Source organism: Heterocephalus glaber, unplaced genomic scaffold (genome assembly GCF_053883595.1).
Source record: "Heterocephalus glaber isolate CG9 unplaced genomic scaffold, H.glaber_assembly_v1.0 deba00001600, whole genome shotgun sequence".
NCBI classification, from domain to species: domain Eukaryota; kingdom Metazoa; phylum Chordata; class Mammalia; order Rodentia; family Bathyergidae; genus Heterocephalus; species Heterocephalus glaber.
Genome location: NW_028258372.1, coordinates 4,741,625 through 4,753,218, shown reverse-complemented (window position 1 = coordinate 4,753,218; position 11,594 = coordinate 4,741,625). Strand labels below are relative to the sequence as shown.

The 11,594-nt window shown below is 43.0% G+C and overlaps 1 pseudogene; it reads right to left on the bottom strand.

Moving 5' to 3' along the window:
• Positions 1-1,265: 1,265 nt before the first annotated feature.
• Positions 1,266-10,963, bottom strand: LOC147823064 (ubiquitin carboxyl-terminal hydrolase CYLD pseudogene; annotated as a pseudogene).
• Positions 10,964-11,594: the final 631 nt, after the last annotated feature.

Sequence of the window (11,594 nt, the reverse complement as noted above, 5' to 3'; positions counted from 1 at the left end):
CCTTTTCACTTTTGGATAAATGATTCCCACTTTGGTGAGTGTGACCATACCACACTTTGTCTTATGGGAGCCACGTGACTCATTCCCTCTGATGGCTGTGAACCTGTGAATCTCACAGGTGGAAACGTAAGCGGTAGCTCCCGGCCCTCCAGCTGCCTCGGCCCTCCAGCTGCCTCAGCCCTCCAAGGTGGTCAAGGAGGCCTCCTGAAGAGATGGAGCGCTGCAGGGCCAGCCCTCGTGATTGCAGGGAACAGGCACCTGCAGGCTCATCCAGCCCCCAGCAGACTTCAAGGGTGAGAAATTAGTCTGTTGTGATGCAAAGTCACTGAGATTTGAGGGTTTTTTTAAACTGCAGCATAACATAACCTATGCTGTCTGATACCATTAACAAATGTCTGTTTTCCTTGGGACTTTTAGAGGAGACAAGAAATCACAGACTCTATAGAGATAAAAGGTGCATCACAGATTAATAGTAGATTCACTCAGTGCAGATAAATCTCCCAGTGGAAAGAGATCAACTTCTCCCCCGTGATTTTTACTCTCAATCAGTGTCATCGTCATTGTCACACCAACTCCTCCCAAGATCCTAAACTATTACACCTGCCCCCACCCATGCCTGGCTTCTTGGAACACCCACATACCTGTTGAAACTTTGTTACTAAGACAGGAAGACAAAATGAAAGCACAAATGTGTAAAATTAGATGGATTTGGATTTGCTGAGTATAAATTTCTCTTTTTTTTTTTTTGGTACCGGGGATCAAACTCGGGACCTTGCGCTTGCAAGACAGGCAGCAGAACCACTGAGCTAAATCCCGGGCCCCTGAATATGAATTTCTAATCAAAGTGCATTTGATCTTCCTTTTCCAAACATTAGCAAGATGTTTTTCTTTTTTGCTATTTTGGAGGTGGAACCCAGGCTCTCACACATGCTAGGCAAGCACTCTACCACTGAGCTCCACTCCAAACCACTACAAGAGGGCCAGGGATTTAGCTCAGTGGTGCCTCCGCCAGGCTCGCAAGCACAAGATTCCGAGTTTGATCCCCGGTACAAAAAAAGAAAACACAAAAAAACCCCACTACAAGACCTTTATTGATTTTTGCATCCTGAATCCATTCAGTTAAATCATACCTGAAACTGTAAAGAAGAAATCCGAAATAACTCCTGACTTGGCCAGATGCTGGCTTTGTTTATCCACCCAAAATTATGACAACATACAAAATACAGTGTTTTCTTTTTTTTTTCTTTTTATTTTTTTTTGACTGACACATTACTGTTTTTTAATATAATGATAATTGCATTACATCAAGATTTCATACATGGCAAAATATGGACGGTGATCAAAAGTTTCCAAATGTATGTACTTGCTACATGTTAAGGTCAAAATATAAGTTAAGGATTTGGTTTTTTTCTTTTTGTTTTTTTTTGTTTTGAATTTACATTAAATGTTTTTTTAAAGGCTGTAACATGAAAAAAGAAGAACACAACACAGATTACATTATGATGACCAAGACAGTGTTGTACATGACAAATCAAAACAAAACAAATGTATACAGTAAATATACCAGTGCTGAACATGGTACTTGAAATTTAACCCAAGCTGCATATGCATAAAATGATCTGACTACAGGATTATGCAAAATAAATTTTTTTAGAACACCAGAATGTCATCCATTTGGACTATAAAGTGACTTATTCCCCTAAAGAGGATTTTGAGACAATTTCTTTATGACGTGAAAAGAACTGACATAACACTTAAATAGTACAAAAATAATTGAAAACATATTTGTAATGCAGTTCTCTATAAAATGTACAGTTAATCTTATTACTTAAAAAACTGAAAAGCAAAAGACCACCCTGAATAATGATGAAAACCTCAACAAAGAAAAATGCTCATCATTTGGATATCATTGGCAGAAAACTGATAAGATTTTGTTGAGGGGAACAAGGAAGGTATCTAATGAAGTCATTCATGTAAAATTTGTTCAAAAATGTTCATAAAGTTGTAAATTTCTGCTTGTAACATCTTAAATACATTTTCTACTATTTAACTGGAGGACAAAAGAATATCTTGAAGAAAGTGTTTCTCAAAATGAGGTTCAAAAGTCCAAAAGAGTTCTAATGTGGGCTCAATCATAAACATGGTAAACAAACACCCTGGGTGATTATTCTACACATAACTTTATGTTGTGAATAACTTCTCCTTTTTGTTTTAAAACAAGTTCCAGGCATTAAGAGCAATGTACACGCCTTGGAAATGAACAGGAGAATGTCTATAAACATTTTTCTTTGATGTTTTCATTAGTTTCAAACTAAATTATATGAAGAAAAGACAATACACGAGTACAAGCTTTGGGGCATCTAAAAATGGTTAAAAGATAATTTCTTAGGGCCGGGGATTCAGCTCAGTGGCTTCACTGCCCACTGCGGAAGCGCAAGGACCTGAGTTCGATCCCCGGTACCAAAAAAAAAAAAAAGATAATTTCTTAAATGTTTACAAATGTTAAATCATTCCAAATTTAAAACTAGATCATTAAGTAAAATTAGGATGCTATATATCATCCTTCTGTTTTAGTATCATTTTTATGCCAAGGATGTGAAAGGTAACCATCATCTAAATGTAAATAAGTTATAATGGTACAATCTTAGTTTAATTTAATTTTAATGATCTAGTTTCAAATTCAGAACAATTTAAAACTTATAAACATTTTTCTTTTTTTTTTTTTGGTACCGGGGATCGAACTCGGGTCCCTGCGCTCGCACAGCAGGTGGCAAAACCACTGAGCCAAATCCCCGGCCCTATAAACATTTAATAAATTATCTTTTAATCTTTTTCAGATGCCCCATTTCATGAGAACTATTACCTTTCCAAAGCTTGCAGTCGTATACCGTATTTTCTTCATATAAAAAAGATACAAGTATATGTGTTTTTAGTCACAATTGTTGGTATTTTTTGGATTTTCCTGAAGACTGCGTAAACTCACCCCAAAAGGTGGTCAGTTTCAAAAGTGTAGTTGGAGAGAAACTAGCATAGGCAAGATATTTTACTGAAAAGACAAATTGTTTTCTTGTATCATAAGTAAAAAGAAAAAGTACTAGGCATTATGTCCCACTCAACAAATGGAATGTATGTACAAGTGTGGTTAACAAACGATTGCCTCACTGTTATTTAAATCAGTTCATAAAAATCCAATCTATGAACAAAAAATTCCAGAGGCTCTACTACAGACTATAAGAATCAAGTATTACATCTAAATATAGCTTCAAAACAATAAATTAAAATTACCTTCCTGACATCTCTGAAATGGTTAATTCTATCTAGGCTGGTAACAAGTTTTTCCAAGCATTAAATGGGAACATAAGCAAAGTGCATAGTTGAAAAATAGGGATCAGACCCCTTCTTCATACATCGTAAGATGACTGAAATACTCAAAACCTGCAAATTCATATCCATCAAGCTCCCTCACGACATCATTATCATCTGGGGTCAGCTGGACAGGTTCATTAGTAAATTCAGGATCAAAGTTGTTCAAACTGAATCGCTCAGAGATATTTGAGGGGTTTTTTTTGGGTTTTTTTCCAGAAAGAAGAAACATTTATTTGTATTTTCAGTGGACTAAAAGAGGTTTTAAACTGTCACAATTAAAATTTTATGCTTCCAAAAATATCATATAATCAATGCAGTTAACTTAAAGCTTCAGGTATTAATTAACTTCATTTAGACTTCTTTAAAAACCAACACGAACATACTTTCTAGAGTGCAAAATGCTTATTAAATACTTCGGTAACACAAAAGCAATTGGTTTTGAAGTACAGTAATCCTTTTCTGAATTGCCACCACGCAAAGATACCTATTGCCGGCAATGGGTGTGGAACAGAACTGCCAGCTCCGGGCAATTGCAACACTGAGATTTTGTGTTCAGTCTCTTCACCTCTCAGGATGACCCATTACTTTCATAAGCTCATGGTCGGACTCAGGTACATGCACATATATGCATTGCAAAGAAGTCTGCAAGCACAGCCTTGGATTCTCCTGGGGTCCAAGGAGTGTAGGTCCTTGGGAGACATCTTCAGGTACTTGCCCACTTCCGGGCAGGGGGTCACCTGGGGAATGTTGAAGCCATTCTGACCACCTTCCCAGTGAGCCATACAGTCAAAGAAGACCCAGGCAGAATCGTCCTTCCCATACTTCACAAATGCAACGTAATGACTCGTTTCTATGCAGAGAACAGCAAACAACTCCATCTTCTGGCAGGGGATGCAGCCGTGTCTCCAGTCCCAGTCAGGCAAATCTTTGGGGAGTGACACTGGGTTATATTTATGATTCAACCTTTTGGGATGAAGGTGGACTTGAGTGTTGCAGGTTTTACAAAACCACTCGATCTTTCCAGCTGAGACGTCCGGATCATCATACCGCTCTCTACACTCATACATGGCGGGCCCTCTGCAGATCCGGCACTGCCTGGGAGTATCTTCAAGTAAATCTGTTATATTTAATTCCAAAGAAGGAAAAAATTTTAAAAATAATTTAAAGTCTTTTCCAAATCGAGGCATCTGAATAATCAGACATGATGGTGCCTCTGCAAATTTCAGGTTACTGTAGATAAACGACCATTCTAATAACTGTTGAATTGTAGGAACTCCAACTTTCTTGTTTTTTTCAATAAAAATTTGATGGAAGTAACAATCTTGTACTGTTTGACCTGCTGATCTTATTTTTAACAATGGTTCTACCCTTAAAATGTGGTGAAACAGGATATTTAAGAATTCTTCAGGATCTTTTTCTTCACAGGTAAATCCTGATGCAGGTTCAACTTTTTCAAGTATTTTCCTTAGTTTCATAATTTTTGTGGCACATACATATCTATATATTCTCAGAGGATTAACAATTTCTGTCCTCAGTAGTTCTTGTGTTTCACTGTAATATTCTACATCATTCTTTTCTTTGGGTCTAAGTAATACAGTGTCCAGAACAGAACTAAAAGCAAATAAGCAAAATAAGGTTGAATCTAAGTAACAAGAATTGCAATGACCCTGGATCCCTTTCTTCTTTCCAGTCATTATCTCCAAACCTTCTTTTTCCATTTTTGGTGGAGTGTTTTCTTCTACCACTTCACTTAAATAGCCTCCAAATTCTAGGGAGTTGCAACGCTCAATCTGATTGGAGACAGGCTGCACGAACGCAAACCTAGTCTGGCCTGCAGCTCTTCAGTTTCACGAACAGTGCCGTCTTCGGGGCACAGGTGAAATATTGAGTGCCCCTGAAGGTTCCATCTGTGCAGCCTGCGAATTCATCCTCCAGTTCCCATCCAGCTAGAACTTCATTGAGCCCCGGTGGCTGACCAATCCAGCGGATGACCCCATAAAAAAAAGGAGGATTCTCCTTCACTTCAGCCGGTGAGCCCACTTCCAGGCCATGTGACCCATTTAAGGTATAAAATAATTCAGATCTATTCCTATTTCCAGGGTCGGAGGTAGATTCTGTAGCCTTTGGTTTATTATGGCTGGATGAACCTTTGTCCCCAACACCTCATGACATAAAGGCAAGTTTGAGAGGCCCCCTTTCCTGTGTCATGCTATCTGGGGTGATATCACTGATGTGCAAGAGAATTGCACTTTCAACACTTGCAAAGCCACAAAGCTGTACTCCATCAAACTTTCCATCCCAGTTGCCAATAGGGTTATCCATGTCCACACCAACAAAATATCCTAAGCTCTCTTTTCCTGGCAAAACATCACAGAATATAACTGTTCCAGATTCTATAGTTTTTCCAACCTTCAAAGAAACTCTGGAGTTTATTTCCAAAGTGGGGAGTTCAACCTGCATTGTGTCCACTGGGCCTGCATAATCACTTTCCGGTCCATTGTCATCATCTTTTATGATTTCTAGCTTGTCCAATGCAACAAGTGCTCCACAATCTTCATCACACTGAAAAAGCTGTTTCCCTTGATATACCCCATCAGTGAAACCTTGACCACGACCTTCTTCCTCCGACGCACGGGCCCCCGCACAGCCGAACCTGCTACCTGAGATATTTGGTTTAAATGGAGGCACCACCTGCTTTTGTTCCATCATGTCCCAGTCCACATTTTGAAAGAATGGATGCTCCTGAATATCACCAAAGCCCCTGTGAGGATGACAACCCAGTCGTTCTTTTGGGTATTTGTTTAGAAAATCCTTTTTCACTGCTTTCATGGCATACATACAATTTGATTCTTTCTGTTGGACTAACAGTTCTTTCCCGTAAGTTCCTCTGCCATTCACTTGGAGCAAATCAAAGTCCTCAAACCCTAAGCCAGATGAAGCTTTGCCACTTTCCCCGGTGTTCCCTGCCTCATTCTTTTCATCAACTTGTTCTAAAGTCTCATAAGTTGAAAGGTTATGTGGGATCGCTGTGTGTGCAGGGTCTGAAGCCATGGATGATGGATTGACTGGCATCGTGGGCTCTGATGGTAAAGAACACTGCCCACATTCAATTGTAATATGCTTATGGCACTTCTTGTGAACTGGGAGTTTACAGTTGGTGCACTTATACACCTGGTGGCCAAGTCCCCCTACACGGTCTGTACAGACAGCACAGTGAGCTCGCCTGCTGAAGCGTGTGGCCTGAAAAGTGTGGCCATTCACATAATACAGATTTCTCCAGCAGCCTGCAGCTCTGTGGTGGATGGGTTTCTCTTCTCCTGGACAAGGCACTTTAGGATGTTCTGGTATAGAAGGAGATGAATGAATTAAGAGCTCAGAATCTTTCTTTAGCTTAGAAACCCTAATGGCCTCTTCTAACTCCAAGTGAGGTGACACAGTGTCTGGGTCTCCTCCTTCCTCTACCCAGTGTGTGGTAAAAAGATGTTTATTGTCCAAACACCACACATCTCGATCTTTATCACACAGGCCCTCAAAGTGGATGGAATTCTCAAGAGACCTTGTCATGGTGTCTCTTCCCAAAATCAGGGCAGATCGGGTAGAGGTGTGGGTGGTAGAGGTGCCTGGGAAGAAGGGACCATAGACGGGTTGGCTGCCCAGGGAAACAGGCAGGCAGGGCTCAGAGAACGAGAGTGGTCTGACTGACTGCAGGGACCACACTGGCCGGGGTTCTGCAAGGCTCTCTGTGAAGTTGTTTCCAAGAGTGCCGGCCAGGCCTGGATGGATGGACACCAGGCTTCTCAGTGTCTCTCGGGGGCCGGTGGCTGTGACTTCGGTCTCCCCCTCTGGACTTTGACTCTCTAGGTTTTTTGTGCCTGGCTCTGGGGAGACCTGCCCAGAGCTACTGCATGTTTCTGGGCCTGGTGATACTTGCCCCGCACTCTTCCCAGTTTCTGTGCCATTATTTGGGCTTAGGGAGACTTCACTGGGGTACCTTGATTTTGGTAGATCACTGGTGCTCACTCCCAGGGAGACCGTCCCTGGGGTGTCTGTGACAGTCATGCGGCTGCTGCAGCATGGCCTGCGGCATCTGGATGGAGTCAGCTGTCTTCTTATTCTTTCACAGATACTTTCTCTACCTGGGGTCTTGAGGCTGTGGCCTCTCGAAGTGGAGAAGCAGCTCAGCATGTTCACTGTTGACCGTCTCTGGCCAAGTGAGCTTGGGAGATGGCAGTTATAACCCAGCAGGCAAGAGTTCCAAGTTCTATTTGGAGATGTTGCCAAGGAAGTGACCTCATGTCCTGGGGTTCCATAACCTGAGTCTCCACGTAATAGAAAAGCCTATAGCCCTGTAGGGATAGAGACCCCCTAGGCAGGGAGAGATGAGCCCCTCCCCAAAGGACTTCAGATAGCTGGCAGAACAGGCTTAACCACCCACAAGAAGCTGACAGTCTGCTGAGGATACACCTCCTCTTCACGCTGTACCCTGCAAAGCTTGGTTTGCTAAGATCAAAAGGAAAAAGAACCTTGGCCCTAAAATGTAAAAGGCCCCTGAAAAGACCCTTCCTTGTTGTCCCTAGTAATGAGCTAAGTTAATCATTAACCAATCAGGTAGGGGTGCCCTCAGCCCAGAGGCAGGATAGGCCCCCAACTACTACAAAACCAGCATCTTGAGTCCCCTTGCAATGGTGGCTCTGTTTCAGGTACCCCTGCCTGTCTCTCTGTGAGAAGGCAGCTGTACTCTTGCATGCTTACTCAATAAAAGTACAACTTTGCTTCTACGCTTTCGGTCTCTATCTGATTCTTCCACAACCTTCTGTGTCATCAGGAGAGTCAGGCCCGGGACTGTGGAGACTCTCCCCCTGTCTCCGCCCATGACAGCCATCTTTTCTTCATACTAAATAAATCAGTGGCCACTTCTTTTGTTATTTTCATCTAAGTATCTATGAATATTTTTACCTATTTCTCATCTATCTGTTAGTTTTTCACTTTTGCATTACTGGGGCTTGTACTCTGCATCTCCTCAGTGAACTCTAGCCTCAGACATTTTACTCCAGATACCCACTAAGGGTCTCACTAACTCACAAATTGGCCGGGCTGGATTCCACCATGTGATCTTCTTACCTCAGCTGTCCAGAGTGCTGGGACTGCAGTCACACACCATCCTGCCTGATTCAGTGTGCAACTACAGTGGTCTGGGGTGCCTTTATTGCAGAGATTTTCTTCACTTTTCCAATGGGCCTCCTTTTTCATCAAGGAGCCTGAGAGAGGCCCTCTTTTTGTTCCTCACTTCCGCTCTATCTTCTGGAGCTCAGAACAATGTCCTTTATGACCTCCTGCGCCTCTGTGCTGTGGATCCAAATACTGTCCCAGCACAGCCACTGGGGTCGGGGGAGAGCGGTGCTGCTGGCACCCACGCAGCTCACCTCCTCGGCACTGGGGGGGCTCTGCGCCTCCATTTTTTTGCTGTTTTGCACTGTGAAGTACATCTGAGGATTTTATGTGTCTATGCTGTCCCTGGGCCTACTCTAGAAAGTTGTATAACAAATTTCTTCTACATGAGGGTCAACCTGATGCCAGCAACTTTGAGCTATTGAAATCTTGATTTCAGGATCTGCAAAGATGTGGACCTGAAGAAGATAGCTCTTACAGGACAGTCCCCTTCGGAGCACCGCTTGTTTACCCTTCATGACTGTGTGGCCGGCTGGGAGCAGCACCGTTTGTCAGGAAGAAAGTATCAGGTCACTTGTTGCCAGCAAATTGTTAACTGCTTCCAGATGTGGTAGAGGATGCTTGTAATCCCAGCACCGGGAGACTGAGGATATGCCTTTGAAGTCAGTCTCAGCTACGTACTGTGTTCAAGGCCAGCCCGAACTACATAGCAAGATCCTGTGCCTGGGGCTGGTGTGGCTTCTGCACCTCCATCACAGGGGCTCTCTGATGTCCAGGGGGAGGCAGCATAGCTCCTTGTCCTCCCCTCACTCCCAGATCCCGATGTGGTCACAGAAATCAGCATCCTGGTTCAATTCTCACTGTATAACGAACCATCTCAGAATATAAAGACTTCAAATATCTTCAGTATTAGGGACCATGAGTCTGGTTGCACTGTGGCTTCTTCAGCTGACCCTGCCTGCATCATTCTTGGAGCAACATTCCATTAATGGACATTCTCAGTAGTATGCCTTGAAAGAACATGTACAAGACACTGATGGATACCATCGCTGTTGGGCATGATGAGAGGCACAAGTCTTTCTTGCTGAGATCTGAAATATGGCAAAGATTTCTCTTCTCACAATTTTTCTTCAATATCACAGTAGAAGTTGTAGCTATGCCTCAGAGCCAAGCCCAGCGACCGCTGGACGCCAAGGCCTGAGCACCTGTGTGTGGTAGCAGGATTGCCATGGACTCCCACTGCAGCCGGTGTGTTCGTCGGTGGGCCAGTACCTTCCAGTGCATGGCTGGCATTCGCTGCCCCCTCTCAACCATGACTCCAGTCCCTGCATGGACAGCTCAGCGTTCTGCATGAGTGTCAAACAGTACTTGATCCAGCATCTTGCTATTTCACCCTTCCTTTGATGATAAGCTCTGGAACATCTCCTTCAGCTTCGGGAGTCTCTTCTGTGTCTGGGATCTTTCCAATTTGACCAAAAATAACATTAGCAGCTGATAAACAGTGCCTGGCTTCCATAAAGCATAGCTTGTTGATATAAAATTGCGACAAGGTAGCAGCATTAATAGCCCACTCCATAGGATGGTACGCACTGTGCTCAAGCTGGCGTTTTAGCGTGCTGTGGCAATAATGAGCAGCCTTCTCAAACATTTCCATATGCCGGTAGACTTGAGCCAGGTAATACAGGGTATGAGGACAAACCTTCTCAAACCTGTGAAGAATAAAGTATCTTTTTGATCTTTCTTGTTCAGTAAGTTTCTCTTCTTTGGGAAGAAAATGCTCAGTAGGATCAAGAGGGGGACTCCCAATCTCTTTCATATACTGATTATGCAGTGCTTCTGATGATTCTAGGTAAGCCTGTGCAGTTTTGATTTCTTCTCTTTCAGACCATAAAATACCCAAGTTATTCTGCGCCTGGATGCTCAGGGACGCGCAGGCGGAAGACAGCCGGTACCGGCACAGCAGCTGCAGGCACTTGGCCAGGTGCTCCTCCCCCGCCGACAGCTCCTCCGTGTCGATGTGGTTCACCCCGAGGTGGAACTCGATGACCGCCAGCCTCACCACGAGCTACGCGCTCGGCCTCCAGCGCTTCGGCCAGCGGCTCCAGGGCGTGGTCCCGGCGCCGAAGCCTTCGTCGGCCTGAGGCCGCTCATCCAGGCTGCTCCTCATCGACCTCGCCTCGGGCGGGCGCGGGGCCAAGCAGTGCCTTGACCTCTTCTTCCACTAGCGCCCGGGCGCTGTATTTCGCAAAACACAGTGTTTTCTATGGACCGATGGGATTCTCTATACACAAAATAACTCTTCAAAAGCAGTATTCTCATTAACAATTAATTTGTGATTTTAGATTACTTTGTATGTTCCAAGTAAGCGCTATCTTACTGTGAACAATAATAGTCATCACCATATTTTAAGCCTATTCATGCACAGAAGAGAGTAAGGAAGTTCTTTATAATGTAAATTATTCCTAAATTCTAGAAATTCAGTTTACCCTTATAAACATTACTTAATTACAAATTCTTCTATTAAAATATATAATTGTTGGGAAAACAAGCTCCTGTTTAGTTGCCAGTTCTTGAAAAATAAAACTATATTGAGTCTTACTCTGGGTTAGGGGAAAGTGATCACAAAAGGGAAGTTCGGGTTTCCAAGGCAGGCTTTAATTCTCTGGGAAAAGTAAATTCTATTTACTTCTTGTTTTAGATAATTAAAGTCCTTTTTTTCTTGTGTGTACTATGTTTTAATCTGCTATAAGTCCATTCTACCTCTGAGTTATATCCCCAGACCAAGCTCAGTCCCTAACAGGGAGATGTGCTATAGAGGTTTAGAGCATAGACTCTGAAGTTAGACTCATGGCACTTAACTTGCTCTGCAGCCTTGAAGAAATTTACAAATGCTCTTGGGCCTCATCTTAGCTATAAAATGAGGTTATATTGTCTCTATCTCAAAAGCAGTCCCTGGCCAAGCACAGTGTTTTTTGAGTAGAAATGAATTCATAAACTAGGTATGAAATAGAACATCAAGAAAACCAATCCTGGATTTTCCACAATACTCTGAAATAGAA